This window comes from Macaca nemestrina, chromosome 14 (genome assembly GCF_043159975.1).
Source record: "Macaca nemestrina isolate mMacNem1 chromosome 14, mMacNem.hap1, whole genome shotgun sequence".
Lineage (NCBI taxonomy): Eukaryota > Metazoa > Chordata > Mammalia > Primates > Cercopithecidae > Macaca > Macaca nemestrina.
Window position 1 is genome coordinate 27,934,699 of NC_092138.1, and position 17,158 is coordinate 27,951,856.

The window sequence follows — 17,158 nt, forward strand, 5'->3', positions numbered from 1 at the left end:
CCTCTCAGAAAGTAGAGCAAAAAGCAAAGAGAAGAAAAATAAAAGGAAAAATTATATTATATAAATGTATGTTTATTTGTGTTTTTACATAGAAAATATAAAACATTATTTTATAAAACATTATATAAACAGTCTAGAAGATCAATGTCTGGATAATGAGGATTTAAGAAGAGAATAAGGTGAATGAGAAAAAAATAGAAATAATTTAAGGAAATTTTCTGAATTCAAACACATGAATTTCCAGACTGAAAGGCTCACTAAGTTCTTAGAACAATGAATGAAAATAGATTCATAGCAAGGCATATCATTGTGAAATATCAGAACAATGGGAACAAGATCTTAAAAGCTTTGTAAGAGCAAAAGTGAGTCACACTCAAAAGCCAGTTACACTTATACTCAGAATAATATAAACATTGATCATTGATCTAAGCAAAATTACACTATTACTATATTAAAACCACGAGGGCCCAAAGCAATCTATTTATTTTTTATTTTTTATTTTTTATTTTTTTTTGAGACGGAGTCTCGCTCTGTCGCCCAGCCCAGGCTGGAGTGCAGTGGCGCGATCTCGGCTCACTGCAAGCTCCGCCTCCCGGGTTCACGCCATTCTCCTGCCTCAGCCTCCCGAGTAGCTGGGACTACAGGCGCCCACAGCCGCGCCCGGCTAATTTTTTGTATTTTTAGTAGAGACGCGGTTTCACCGTGGTCTCGATCTCCTGACCTTGTGATCCGCCCGCCTCAGCCTCCCAAAGTGCTGGGATTACAGGCGTGAGCCACCGCGCCCGGCAGCAATCTATAGATTCAATGAAATTCTATCAAAATACCAATAAGATTCTTTACAGAAATATAAAAAAGTCCAAAAATTCATATGGAACCACAAAAGACCCAGAATACTCAAAGCTATCCTAAGCGAAAAGAACAAAACTAGAGGAATATTACCCGACTTCAAATTATGCTACAGACCTATAGTAACCAAAACAGTATGGTACTGACATAAAAACAGACACATAGACCAACATAGAACCCAGAAACAAATCCATACACAGTGAACTCATTTTCAACAAATGTGCCAAACACCTACAGTGAATTCATTTTTGACAAATGTGCCAAAGAACATACACTAGAGAAAAGACAGTCTCTTCAACAAATGGTGCTGGGGAAACTGGATATCCATATGCAGAAGAATGAAACCAGACCTCTCTCTCTCTCCTTATACAAAAATCAAATCAAAATGGATTAAAGACTTAAATCTATGACCTCAAACTATGAAACTACTACAAGAAAACCATGGGGAAAATCTCCAGGACATTGTTCTGGGCAAAAATTTATTGAGACACACCCCACAAGCACAGACAACCAAAGCAAAAATGGATAAATGGGATCACATTGAGTTAAAAAGCTTCTGCACAGCAAGGAAACAATAAACAAAGTGAAGAGACAACCCACAGAATAGGAGAAAATATTTATGAACTACACATCTGACAATAGATTAATAACCAGAATATATAAGGAGCTTGAACAACTCTATAGGAAAAAGCCTAATAATCCCATCAAAAAGGGGTCAAAAGATTTGAATAGATATTTCTCAAAAGAAGATAATATAAATGGCAAACAGGCATATGAAAATGTTCTCAACATCATTGATCATTAGAGAAATGCAAATCAAAACTACAATGAGAAATTTCACCTCAGTTAAAATGGCTTCTATCCAAAAGACAGGCCAATAGCAAATACTGTTGATGATGTGGAAAAAAGGGAACCCTTACACATTGTTGGTAAGAATGTAAATTAGTACAACCACTATGGAGAACAGTTTGGAGGTTCCTCAGAAAACTAAAAATTGAGCTACCATATGATCCAGCAATCCCACTGCTGGGTATATACCCAAAAGAAAGGAAATCAGTATACTGAAGAGATATCTGCACTCTCATGTTTGTTGCAGCACTGTTCACAATAGCTAAAATTTGGAAGCAACGTAAGTGTCCATCAACAGATGAATGGATAAAGAAAATACAGTATATACATATATGTATATATAATATATATGATAAAATGTGGTGTATATATGTATTGAATGGATAAAGAAAATGTGGTACACACACACACAAACTCACACAATGGAGTACTATTCAGCCATAAAAAGAATGGGGTCTAGTCATTTGCAACAACATGGATGAAACCAGAGATCACTATGTTAAGTGAAATAATCCAGGCACAGAAAAATCAACATCACATGTTGTCACTTATTTGTGGGATCTAAAAGTCAAAACAATTGAACCCAAGGACATAGAGAGTAGAAGGATGGTTACCAGAGGCTGGGAAAGGTAGTGAGCAGGGGTAAGAAGGAGGTGGGGAAGGTTAACAGGTACCAAAAAATATATAGTTAGAAAGAATGAGTAAGACCTACTATTTGATTGTGCAATACAGTGACTATAATCAATAATAAGTTAATTGTACATTTTAAAATAACTGAAAGAGTGTAATTGGATTATTTGTAACACAAAGGATAAATGCTTGAGGGGATGGATACCCCCATTATCCATGATGGGAGCATTTCACATTGCATGCCTTTATCAAAACATCTCATGTATCCCATGAATATATACACCTACTATGTACCCACACAAATTAAATATTAATTTTTAAAAGGCATGAGGGTTTGGGAAGTATTCAAACCCTCCACATGGTGGATACAAAAGGAAGAGGAAAAACTAACAAATCCCTAGCTTCCAATGTGGAAATAATTGTTCTATTACCTTCTGAGCTCTATTGATGCTATTGAGAAATTTGACACCCTAATACTCTTTTGTATATAATTTATGATAATTCTCTGGACACTTTTAAGTTTTACTCCTTATCTTTAGTCTTCTGTACTTTCTCTAGGGTTTTCAGCAATCCAGTGAAGATCTGATGTAGTTCATTCAGGATGCTTTAAGAATCAATGTATGGCACTACAGTTGCATGCTGGGCTAGTTAATACCCCTTGATATGATTTGGCAATTTGTCCCCATGCAAATCTCATTTCGAACTGTAATCCCCATGTGTTAGGAGGGACCTGGTAGGAGATGATTGGATCATGGGGGTGGTTTCTCCCATGCTGTTCTAGTGATAGTGAGGGAGTCTCATGAAAGCCGATGGTTTTAAGTGTGGCACTTCCTCTTTCTTTTGCTCTCTCTTCTGGTGCTTTGTGAAGAAGGTGCTTGCTTCTCCTTCATCTTCTGCCATAATTGTAAGTTTCCTGAGGCCTCCACAGCCATCCAGAACTGTGAGTCAATTGAACCTCTTTTCTTTATAAATTACCCAGTCTCAAGTAGTGCCTTGATAGCATTGTGAAAATAGACGAATACCCCCCTGGACACAACAATTACAGCCACAGAGATAAAACACTGGAGACACAAGAATAGTCTTGTTCAAAGATATGGAATTTTGGAAGGAAACTATAAATAAAGTGGCTTTTACTTAGAAAAAAAGATCCAGGGAGTGGATGTAATAGAATGCCGAGTGTAATATGACTTTTTGTCCATGGATAAGAGAGGTGTGAAATGTCCCAGATTTTAAAGATAAGTAAAACTAATTAAGGCCAGCCAATTCTTCCAGGGATTTTAAAGAAGTGGCCAAATGGGCTCCCCCAATTAGCTCCCCCAATTATTCCTACAGCTCCTGCCCTACTCTTTCTTCCACCACCATCTCCAGTCCGTATAGGAGAGATTAGAGAGAGAAGAAAGAATCCTGCAAGTTGGGTGTTGCTGGTGAAGGATGAGAGTGGTGGCTTTTCTCACGTCTCCCCTTGGGAGAGAAAAAGGAAACTGCCTTTTTCCAAATTCCCCCAATGTAAAAAGGGGTCCATCTATCACTCTCAGAGATCTAGCATCTTATTGACATCTTATTGTTTAGTCTGGGTTCTGTTTAGACAGTGCCCTTGCTGATCTGTGCCCTGTATCTTTATATACAGAGGAAAAAGAAAGGGGAAAAAAGTGACAGACTGCACTCCAGCCTGGGCGGCAGAGCCAGACTCCGTCTCAAAAAAAAAAAAAAAGTGACAGAACAGAGATAATGCAAATGTGTAGTAGTCAATACTTACCCTATTTGGTGGAACAAAGATGCATAAGTTTCATGTGGATCCACAAATAGCTAGGCTTGAACTGCTTACTAGTGCCCCATCTAAAAGTGTGACCTATCAAATAAGAGACTCCAGTAGCTGGAGGCTGTGGGATATTCCACTACTGGCCAAAACTGGGGGAGGGAGGTGGAAAAGGTCATGCCTGAGGGTATGTTCCAAGCCAGGAGATAGGTCCAGTGCCTGCGAGCAGCTGGAACCGAGACTGACACACCCCCCTGCCCCCCCCCACCCCCGCTGACTCCCCGTGGCATATAAGAGCAGGGCCCTCAAATGGTTGCACCTTCAGTAATTAGCATGTTAAAAAGTCTGAACTCGGCCAGGTGCAGTGGCTCAAGCCTGTAATCCCAGCATTTTGGGAGGCTGAGGCAGGTGGATTACCTGAAGTCAGGAGTTTGAGACCAGTCTGAAAAACATGGTGAAACCCCATCTTTACTAAAAATACAAAAATTAGCCAGGCGTGGTGGCACTCAGTAATCTCAGCTACTCAGGAGGCTGAGGCAAAAAAATTACTTGAGCCCAGGAGATGGAGGTTGCAGTGAGCCGAGATTGTGCCACTGCACTCCAGCCTGACCGCCAGAACGAGAATCTGTCTCAAAAAAAAAAAAAAAAAAAAAGACTCAACTCAGAGAGGTGGGAATGCAAGCTGGTTTGATTTTTGTTCACCTACAGCTTTCAACCATGCTTTCATGAATCTTCCTTGGCTGTTCTTTAATGATACCTTGTGCAGATTCTGCAGTTTTCTGGCCACTTCCATATATATAAAAAAGTCTACCACCAGCGAGCTGGTATTTACACATGGGCCTAAATACAGAGAGGGGAATGATATCTGAGAGGGGACTACCATAACACCCAGTTAGGTGAATATTCTTTATTTTTTTTCATCCATCCTCCCTGCCTCTACACTGCAGAAACTAAGATGAGAGGAAAAAGAAGAGTGAATGTGAAGACAATGCCCTTTCCCCACTCGAAGGCTCTAGAGTAGAAGCCTAGCTGCTGGCATGGGGCAGGGTGAAGACAAATATTCAATTAGTTATTCAGTTGAAGTTTTAAACTAGACTGGATTGACTTTATTGGTTGGAAAAATAGGCTTGATGCTAAGCTTCCAGGAACAGTCCAAAATCATGCCACAGAAATGGCTTGTTAAACAAATGCCACTGTCACCCAAAAGACCTAGCTGCACTGGACCTATTGCAACTGTGAATGTCTCCAAAACTCAGACTCCATTGCCACCACACAATCCTACAAAACAAAAACAGTGAAAATAGCTTATATCTTTTGTTCATTACTTGGAAATTTAAATCTCACGTGGGTGCATCTGATTAGTAGAGTCCAGGCCACGTGATTTTATTCTAGCTGAAAGGGAGGCTGGGGATTTGAACTCTGAGTTCTGTATTGCAAGGGCAGAAATGCAAGTTTGGAAGTTTCCCATACTTAGAAAAGCTCTTCAGAAGACGATGGACCACTGCAAATGTGACACAAGCCTATTATGGATATCGTTTAAAATAGAACTGATTAACCATTTCATACCCATTAGGATAACTACTATCAAAAAAAACCCAAAAAGAAGTGTTGGTAAGAATGTGGAGAAATTGGAGCCTTTGTGTATTGCTGGTGAGAATGTAAAACAGTACAGATGCTGTGGAAAACAGTATGGCTGTTCCTCAAAATTTAAGCATAGAATTACCATATGATCCAGCAGTTTCACTTCTAGATATATTGAAAACAAGGACTGATACGGTTTGGCTGTGTCCTCACCAAAATCTCCTCTTGAATTGTAGCTCCCATAATCCCCACATGTCATGGGAGAGATGTGGTCGGAGGTAATTTAATCATGAGGATGGTTACCTTCATGCTATTCTCATGATTGTGAGTTCTCATGAGATCTGATGGTTTTATATGGGGCTTTTCCCCCTTTTCCTTGACACTTCTCCATGCTGCCACCATGTGAAGAAGGACATGTTTGTTTCCCCTTCTGCCATGATTGTAAGTTTCCTGAGGCTTCCCTAGCCATCCTAAACTGTGAGTCAATTAAACCTCTTTCCTTTTTAAATTACCCAGTCTCAGGTATGTCTTTATTAGCAGTATGAGAATGGACTAATACAGTAAATTGGTACTGCAGAGAGTGGGGTGCTGCTGTAAAGATACCCAAAAATGTAGAAGTAACTTTGGAATGGGGTAACAGGCAGAGGTTGGAACCATTTGGAGGGCTCAGAAGAAGACAGGAAAATGTGGGAAAGTTTGGAACTTCCTAGAGACTTGGAGGGCCCAGAAGACAGGAAGATGTGGGAAAGTTCAGAACTTCCCAGAGACTTGTTGAATGGCTTTGACCAAAATGCTGATAGTGACATGAACAATGAAGTCCAGGCTGAGATGGTCTCAGATGGAGATGAGGAACCTGTTGGAAACTAGAGTAAAGGTCACTCTTGCTATTCAAAGAGACTGGCATCATTTTGCCCCTGCCCTAGAGATCTGTGGAACTTTGAACTTGAGAGGGATGATTTAGAGTATCCGGTGAGAGAAATTTCTAAGTGGCAAAGCATTCAAGAGGAAGCAGAGCATAAAAGCTTAGGAAATTTGCAGCCTGAAGAGGCAATAGGAAAAAAAAAACAATTTTCTGGGGAGAAATTCAAGCTGGCTGCAGAAATTTGCATAAGTAATAAGGAGCCAAATATTAATCACCAAGTCAATGGGGAAAATGTCTCCAGGGCATTTCAGAGACCTTCAGAGCAGCCACTCCCATCACGGGCTGGGAGGCCTAGGAGGGAAACATGATTTCATGGCCTGGGCCCAGGACCCCCCTGCTGCTCTGTGCAGCCTTGGAACTTGGTGCCCTGCATCTCAGGTGTAGCTAAAAGGGGCCAAAATACAGCTCAGGCTGTTGCTTCAGAGGGTGAAGCCCCAAGCCTTAGCAGCTTCCATATGGTGTTGGTCCTGCAGATGTACAGAAGACAAGATTTGAGGTTTGGGAACCTCCACCTAGATTTCAGAGGATATATGAAAATGCTGGGATGTCCAGGCAGAAGTTTGCTGTAGGGACACAGCCCTCATGGAGAATCTCTGCTAGGACAGTGTGGAAGGCAACTGTGAGGTTAGAGCCCACACACAGAATCCCCACTGGGGCACTGCCTAGCGGAGCCATGAGAAGAGAGCCACTGTTCTGCAGACCCCAGAATGGTAGATCTACTGACAGCTTGCGTCATGTACCTGGAAAAGCCACAGACACTCAATACCAGCCATGAAAGCAGCAGAGAAGGGGGCAGTACCTTGAAAAGCCACATGGGCAGAGCTGCCCAAGGCCATGGGAGCCCACCTCCTGCATCAGTGTGTCCTGAACGTAAGACTTGGATTTAAAGGAGATCATTTTGGAACTTTAAAATTTGTTGACTGCTCTATTGGATTTCAGACTTTCATGGGGCCTGTAACCCTGCTGTTTTGGCTAATTTCTCCAATTTGGAATGGGTGTATTTACCCAATGACTGTACCCCCATTGTATCAAGGAAGTAATTAACTTGCTTTTGATTTTACAGGCTCATAGGTGGAAGGACTTGCCTTGTTTCAGATGAGACTTTGGACTTGGACTTTTGAGTTAATGCTGGAATGAGTTAAGACTTTGGGGGACTGTTGAATGGGCATGATTGTGTTTTGATAAGTGAGGATAAGAGATTTGGGAAGGGCCAGGGGCAGAATGATGGTTTAGCTGTGTCCCCACCAAAATCTCATCTTAAATTGTACTTCCCACAATCCCCACATGTCATGGGAGCGACCTGGTGGGAGGTAATTTAATCATGGGGGCAGTTACCGTCATGCTGTTCTCATGATCATGAGTGAGTTCTCATGAGATCTGATGGTTTTGTATGGGGCTTTTCTCCCTTTTGCCAGGCACTTCTCCTTGCTGACACCATGTGAAGGACACGTTTGCTTCCCTTTCTGCAATGATTGTGAGTTTCCTGAGGCTTCCCCAGTCATGCTGAACTGTGAGTCAATTAAACCTCTTTCATTTTTAAATTACCCAGTCTTGGGTATGTCCTTGTTAGCAGTGTGAGAACAGACTAACACAAGGACTCAAACAGATATTTGTCCATCAATTTTCATAGCAGCCCTATTCACGTTAGTCAGAAGGTGGAATCAATAGATGTTTATCAATAGATGAATAAATAATTAAAATGTGTTGTGATGGTTAATTTTATGTGTCAACTTGACTGATCACAGGACACTCAGGTATTTGACTAAACACTATTGCCTGGTGTGTCTGTGTAGGTGTTTCCAGATGAAATTAGCATTGAATCAGGGAATTTAGAACAGCAGTTTGCCCTCCCCAATGTGGGTGGGCATCATCCAATTTACTGAGGGCCTGAGTAGAACAGAAATATAGAGAAATGCAGAATTTGGCCCTTCTTACCTGATTGCTAGAGCAGAGACATCCATCTTTTCCTGCCCTCAGAGTTTCTGATTCTCAGGCCTTCAGACCCCAACTGAAATTTATACCATCAGCTGCTCTGGTTCCCAGGCCTTCAGACTTGGACTGAAGCTCACCATTAGCTTTCCTGGGCTCCAGCTTGCAAACGGCAGATTGTGAGATTTCTCAGCCTCCATAATTGTGTGAACCAATTCCTCATAATAAATCTACTCCTATATATATCCTATTGGTTCTGTTTTTCTGGAGAACCCTGACTAATACATATGGTATATACATAAAATGAAATATTTTTCAGCCTCAAAAAGCAGTGAAATTCTGATACATGCTACAAATGGATGAACTTTGAAAACATCATGCTAAGTGAAATAAGTTAGATGCAAAAGGGCAAATATTGCATGATTCCACATATATAGAGTATCCACCATTACATTTATAAAGACAAAAGTAGAATAGTGGTTACCAGGGGGTGAGGGTTAAAAGGAATGGAAAATTATTGTTTAATGGGTACAAAAATTTCAGTTTGGGAAGATAAAAATTTTGCAGAGATATATAGTGGTGATGATTATACAACAATGTGAATGAACTTTATGTCACTGAATTGTACACTTAAAAATGGCTAAAGTGGTAAATTTTATGTTATGTACATTTTACCATAATAAAAAATAGAATTAATAATTTTGGAAATCAAAATGAAATAGAAATTGACCAGATAATTTATTTCATTACCCCTGTGCTTTGGTGTTTTTCTAGATGGTGAGATAGAAGAAAAAAGAAAATAAAAAATGATTTTTATTAGATCTTTTGTGTAAGATCTACTGCACAGCAAGGAGCAGGTTATACCAGAGTTATAAGAATTGAATGTTGGGAGTAGAACCCCAAATAATTTAGATAACATAGAGACAGTCTTGCAGCCAAAGGTCAGCACACCATATTGAAAATTTGGGCATTAGTATAACAGTCATCTATGTTCAAGCTTTCCCATTTCAGTGCAATAAGAAAAGATTTAAGAAACCTGGAATCGGCCAGCCATGGTGTCTCACACCTGTAATTCCAGCACTTTGGGAGGCCAAGGAGGGCGGATCACCTGAGGTCAGGAGTTCCAGACCAGCCTGGCCAACATGGTGAAACCCCGTCTCTACTAAAAATTAAAATTAGCCGGTGTAGTGGCATGTGCCTGTAATCCCAGGTACTCAGGAAGCTGAGGCAGGAGACTCACTTGGACCCAGGAGGCAGAGGTTGCAGTGAGCCGAGATCATGCCATTGCACTCCAGCCTGGGCAATAGAGCAAGATCCTGTCAAAAAAATTAAAAAATAAAAAAGGAAAAGAAAAGAAAAATAGAAACCTGGAATCAAGAATAGCCAAATGGGCTTATTGACTACAACAATATCAAAAACTAGTTTTCTTTTAGAAAGGTTTTTAGCTTTTCTTCAACTCTAAAAAATGAAAAAACAGTTATTAATAAGGGCAAAAATCAGAGAGAGAGCAACTGAATAATAATTAGCACAGGAAGTTTGAAGCCAGATATTCTCTGATCTCCAACTGACCTTGAGCAAATCGCTTAAGCTCTCTGCTCTTTAGCTTCCCTGGTTCTACAATGAAAATGATAGCTTCCCCACCGAGGTATTGGAAAATTCATCAAATTCACCACTGTCAGGCAAATTCATGGTATGCAGAAAGCCAGGGCAGACATTTTGTTCCTTTCAAATACAGAGACAATCTATAAAACAATATGTTGAGCCACAATCACCAAATGTCCAATTGATGCACACAAAATATTCAAATACTGAAATTAAAACTTTATATACAACTGTTAATGTTTTCTATGTAATGGCTTTCAAAAGTCCAAACACATTGATTCCCAGCTGCACTGCAACTCCACTCTACATATCTTTCCTCTTGTCCTGGAGACTTTTTGGTATCTGATGTTCAGGAGAGGAATTAACTCAGCAAATGGGCAAGAGGGACAATCTTCCAGACCTCTAGACTCCTATTTTTGCTCCCCAATCTTCTTCATCTTAGTGCAACTAAATTGCAACCCTGAATTCAAGGGTATCTTCCTCAGAACTTCTCGAATGCATGATTTACAGATTGCTTTGGAGGTAAAGCAAGCTAACTTGATCCTTTAAATAAAAGTGATCTTGTTACTTTAACAGGAAAATAATAATTCTATCTGAAAGACTTTTAGGCTTCAATTACTTTTCAAGCATCCTTAGTTAATTAAAAGAGGGCAATATACAAAAGAAGATAACCTTTTCCATATAAAGTATAAATACACCATCATTAACTAATTTCATTACAGGAAAGACAAGGCAACAAGCAATTCTAGTTTAGTTCAGCATTTAATTTAAGATGATAGAATGGCAGCTGTGTAGCTAATGTTTTAAGTAGTTAAAATATTTTTACAGAGTCATCCTTTAAAATCTGACATGTGCTTTAAAAATAAATGAATATACTCTAAGGCAATAAGCTTTTGTTTAGACTTTGGGGTCATATTAGTGATTTATCTTTCAGCTGCAGACACTTCAGCAATAATAATTAGAAAGAAAGAATTATAGTGCTGACTAGGTCTAACTTACTATATCTTCTTTTGTAGTTATGTGGCTTTTTATTATATTACCCTGTTGAAGGGAAATTTGTTTTACATTGATGACAAACCAAAACAAATTCAGCCTTTGTGGTGGGGGAAAGCTGCTGTATTTCTTGAGCATAACTGCATTCTAATGTGCTGACAAATTCAAAGTAACTGCTCTGAGTAATGAATGCATAGGGAAACTCCAGACCAAAGGGACTGGAATGGTAATAACAAAAAGGAAATACCCTGATTTTATTTTTTCCTAAAAAGTAAGCTTAAGTTCCAAGTGTTTTTCATTCAAGAGTTCCAAATATCTTTCAATGGTGTCACTCCAAAAATGAAATGGGAGAAAACAAAGAGACATCTGAATGCCCAGTCTGTTCCTCTGAGAAATACGTGATTAATTCTCATGATTAACAAGTCTTTGTCCATTAAGCTTGACTGGCTCTGGGCCAGCCTGCTGGGAGGGATGCTGACTGGGTGTAAAGTTATTACAGCTTCAAGATTGCAGGGTTAGGTGTCAGACTGCCTGAGTTCGAATCTCAGCTGCGCCACTTACCAGTTCTTTAACCTCTCTGAACCTCAGTTTCTCCTGTCAGCGAGAGATGCTGACAGTCACAATCTCCTAGGATGAAGTGAGATAATGTATATAAAACACTTAGTACAGGCCTAACACATAATCAACACTCAATACATGTTAGCCAACTTCTTATTTTTGCTATAAGCTTGGATGATTTAACAACTCCCAAGAGCATAGCCCAATTAGCATTAAAAAATTATTTGGGCAAGGGATGCCCTTAAAAACAAATGAAAAATTTAGTAGAATTCAGTGATTTCTTCCAGGTGCCCAAGGTACTTTCTGGTATAAATTAGAAACACAAAAACCATATAATCCCAGAATAATAATGAGAAACTATGATGTGGTCCTTAACACTGGAAAAGCACTCGGAAGAGGGTGTGAATCAAGTGTGCAGACTCCACAGGCCGGGGAAGAACCAAGTCCTTTTCTTTTGAAGCTGGGAGGCGGATAGCCTTGGGCAAATTTTCAAGCCCATTGCCCTCTACCTGGACTCCGGGCTGTTGCAGGGGGCATGGTGAAAGTGAGACTGACCCTTCGGTTTGTGCGGGAGCTGATGAGGCCTGTGACTGCCAGCTTTCCCCTATTTCCCTAATAACCTGCATGACTCAGCAGAGGCAGCCATAATCCTCCTAGGTACATAAGTCCAGGGACCTGGGAATCTCACCCCCATCTGCCACAGCAGTCTCAGCAAGAACAGCCCAGGGAGAGTCTGAGCTCAGATAAGCCCACGGCGGGTCCCTATCCACACTACTAAAGCTGATGCTTTTTGGAAAGCACCAGCTCCCGGCAGGAGACCAACCAGCACAAAAATAGAGCATTAAACCAGCAAAGCTAAGGACCCTCATGGAATCCATTGCACCCTCCGCCACCTCCACCAGGATAGAGGCTGGTATTCATGGCTCAGAGACCCATAGACGGTTCACATTATAGGACTCTGTGCAGACAACCCCCAGTACCAGCCTGGAGCCAGGTAGACTCACTGGGTGGCTAGACCCAGAAGAGAGACAGCAATCACTGCAGTTCAGCTCACAGGAAGTCACATCCATAGGAAAAGGGGGAGAGCACTACATCAAGGGAACATCCCATAGACAAAAGAATCTGAACAATAGCCTTCAGTTTAAGACCTTCCCTCTGACAGAGCCTACCCAAATGAGAAGGAATCAGAAAACCAACCCGGGTAATGTGACGAAACAAGGCTCTTCACCCCCAAAAAATCACACTAGTTTGCCAGCAATGGATTCAAGCCAAGAAGAAATCCCTGATTTGCCTGAAAAAGAGGATCCAGGAAGTTAGTTATTAAGCTAATCAGGGAGGGACCAGGGAAAGGTGAAGCCCAGTGCAAGGAAATTCAAAAAATGATACAAGGATTGAAGGGAGAAATATTAATGGAAATAGATAGCTTAAAGAAAAAACAAACAAAAATTCGGGAAACTTTAGACACACTTTTAGAAATGTGAAATGCTTTGGGAAGTCTCAGCAATAGAACTGAACAAGCAGATGAAAGAAATTCAGAGCTCAAAGACAAGGTCTTCAAATTAACCCAATCCAACAAAAACAGAGAAAAAAGAATAAGAAAATATGAACAAATCCTCCAAGAAGTCTGGGATTATGTTAAACAACCAAACCTAAGAACAATCAGTGTACCTGAGGAAGAAGAGAATTCTTAACACTGGCAAAGCTGTTTCACAGAGGGAGAGAGTATGATTGAGTCCAAAGTGCACTGGACTTGGAATCAGAAAGAACCTGGATTTAGTTCTTCACTTGGTCACTGTAGCAGGTTAAATAATGGCCTTCAAAAGATAGATCTAGTTCCTAACCCCTGGTACCTGTGAATGTGACTTTATTTGGAAATAGAATCTTTGCAGATGTAATTAAATTAAGGATCTCAAGATAAGGTCATGTTGAATTTAAGGTGGGCCCTAAATTCAATAGAGTGTCCCTATAAAAGACAGAAAAGAAGATACAGACATGCACAGAGGGGAGAGGTCCATGTGAAGATGTAGGCAGAGATTGGTGTGATGTGACTACTTCCCAAGGAATGTCAAGAACTGTGGGGAGCCACCAGAAGTTGGCAGACAGGCATGGAATGGGTTCTCCCTCAAAGCCTCCAAAAGGAACCAACTCTGACAACATCTTGATTTCAGACTTCTGGCCTCCAGAACTGTGAGAGAATAAACTTCTGTTGTTCTAGGCCACCTGTAATTTGTTACAGCAGCTCTAAGAATCTAACATAGTCACTAAGGTGTAAAGTTACTGAACCTCTCTGGGGACTAAAGAGATCAGATATATAAAGGCACCTGGACATAGCAGGTACTCAGTAAGTGTTTTTTTACAAAATCAAGGTACAGGACACTGTTTACACTATGCTGAGTGAAAAAATATTTATGTTTATCTCACATATAGACCATCTCTTTAATTCTCTCCAAGAAACTGGTGACATTGGTTGCACTGGGAAAAGTGAACTGGGTGGCTGGGCAAAAGGGCTATGAGGGGAATGTGATGGTTTTGAAACACGGTTGCAAATTCTTTGACACTCTCCCATCAGGAGGTGGAAGCTCTGACCCTTCCTTGGACACTGGTGGGCCTTTGCCCCTCTCCTAATGAATGGAATGGAATAGAATTTGTGCTGCATGAAGTCTGAGGCTGCATTTGAAAAGGGCATGCTGTGTCTGCAGGCTTCCCTTGGGACAATCACTCCAGGAGTCATCAGCTGCCATGTTGAGATCCCAGCCGGGAGGCCACCAGTAGAGAAACCACATAGTGTGGGACAGAGAGAAGAGAAAGAAGAGAGATGTCCAAGGAGCCTCAGCTGCTCTAGCCTCTAGCTTTTTTGAGTCTTCTCAGCTTCTCCAGTAAACATGAGTGATGCCATCTGAATGGGCCCAGCTCCAGTCACTGTTTGACAGCAACTGTGTGAGAACCGGAACGAGAACCAACTATCTGGGCCCATTCACCCCCAGCTTCATTACTGAATGAAGATACCATTACTGTTTTAAGCCACTGTTTTGGGGAGGTTTGTTACATACAAATAGATAACTGAAACAGAGATTCTACTTTTTATCCTTTATATATTTTGAATTTTCAATTACATGGATGTATTATTTATTTAAAAAGTAAACAAACTAAAATTATCGCCCAAATTCCCTGGTACAGCTTTCAGCTACACCTAACCCTTAAAATGGTTTAAGCAACAGAATTGTTCCAGTTGCCCTTGGTCTGAATATCCTGTGGGACTTACTGCTAAGTGGGAATCTGCCTGGTGTGAACTGGGGAGTGCTGGGATGCCCTCTTGCCCTGCTCCAAATAAAAAGCCTTGCTTCCTCAACAATGAAAATTAATAATGTCTTGGTGAATAACATATGCAAATATGTCCCATCTCATTAAAATTAAATAAATGCATCCCACCAACTATTTTCTAATTATAAAGTAAGAAACATATCTTCCAATGGAGGGACTGGCCATCAGCACCATGACCAGACATCATGAGTAGAGGGAGAGCGTAACATGATGTGACTCCAGATGCAATACAACATGAAGTATACAACATCACCTATGAGGTATTTGCTCCCAGAAGACTGAACCTTAATCTACTCAGGCTGTTAGGTCTACCTTTAAGTTTACCAGAAAGGCAGGCGATAGAGAAACAAGTTCAACTCCATTCTGAGGTTACCATTAGACAAATCAGAATACGGAACAGCCCACAAGGCAAAAGGCCTGGTCTCTTCAAAACAATATTGGAAAGAGGTGGGGAATCTGGCACCCTCACTCACTGCTGGTATAACTGTCTATTATCTCCAAGCATATTCCTGGCTTCAAAACTCCCTCTTTCTACCTCAGTGCCAATACGCATTTACAAATACAACTTTGAGTTCATCAGGATTTACACCTAAATGAACAACCATTCAAGAACTGACAAAGTACAATCTATCATTTAGGACAGAACATGAAGGATTTGATTCAGTTAGATTTATTGTGAATATGCTGCGTGACAGCACTTTAGGTGACAGGTGTTAGAGCCGAGATGATAACCAAATTACAGTGAATATTAGTGAAGTAAAGGAAGAATTTAATTGATACCTTCATGTCTCTCTCAAACTGGAGAGCTTTTGTTTGTTTGTTTTGTTTTGTTTTGTTTTAAGGTAGTAATCCTTTGGGCTCATGAAGAATCCCTATAACAGTTCTAAATTGTTTTATGTACTTAAAGTAGCTTGAGACTGAGTTAGAACTGCAATGTTAAGATAGCTAGTAGGTATGTTAGGACAAATTAATTATATCCAAAAAGCTCTTCATCTATTTACCATGCACAGTTTTCTGAGATTTACTATGCCATCCAAGTGGGACTCAAGCAGCCTAATGAAACTCACTATTCATGCCTATAACGCAGCAGTAATATTTTAAGGCCATCTCATTAGTAGAAATATTTGCAGTCAACCCATTTGGGGTGCGCTTGGAAAAAATACGTGAAGCATATCCAAAGAACATAGTTCCCTTTCAGCACAGGGGTTATTTATCAAAATGTTTAGAGCAAATGGCAACATTAGATTTGTTCAGCTGGTTCATTCTTTCCCCCAGAAAACTATTTAAAGATGTCAGACCACTTAAGAATCTGCTGAGTTTAGAGTGAATTAACACAAAATTGTAAATGGTACTTTGCTTTCAGAGAGAGTAAACATTTAGGAGAAATTAGATGCAAAGATGATTGCCTCTATTTTTCTATCTGGTAGCTTCCAATAAGTTAATGCAGTACCATCCACACACCTATTTAGCTTTATTATTAAATTTAAAATGATATTGTGCTTTAAGAAATAAAGAATGTTTAAGAAATAAAGATCTATAAAGCTGCTCAGTTTGCTCAGCCATGCTTGCCCCTACAGATACCCCACAGCTTCTGAAGATAATGTCTGTTGGCCATTAGAGAGGGACCTCATTCCTGGGACTGTGAGAATAAGAGGGAATTCAAATGGAAGCATCTCAGTACACACAAGATTTTATTCTTTTCCTGTGACACAATCCACTGGCACGTTTAGAGCCTCCCAAGCCTAAGACTGGCTGGCCTCCTTAAAAATTCAGACTCGGTCTTCATTCTAGTGTATTGGTTGAGAGAATGGCCTTAAATTCTCTCGTCTAACATTTACTTCCAGTAAAGAGGGAAATTACTCTTTGGGCCATGGCTTCTTCATCTGTAAAATAGGGATAATAAGAGTAACTACCTCATACAGCTCTTAGAAGGATTAAATAAGAAAAACCAAGTAAAGTGCTTAGAACTGACTAGCACATCATCTTCACTCTTCTGCTCCATGATCATTGTAGAAGGCACCAAACTGGGCACCAGCATTCAATGATGGAAGAGAAGAGGCAGCCTCCCCTCAGGACTCACAGGCTAGCTGAGGAGCAGACATGAAAGTGAATCACTGCACTGCTTTCATTGAGACATATCAATGCGGAGGCCATAGGAGATCTCTGCTCCT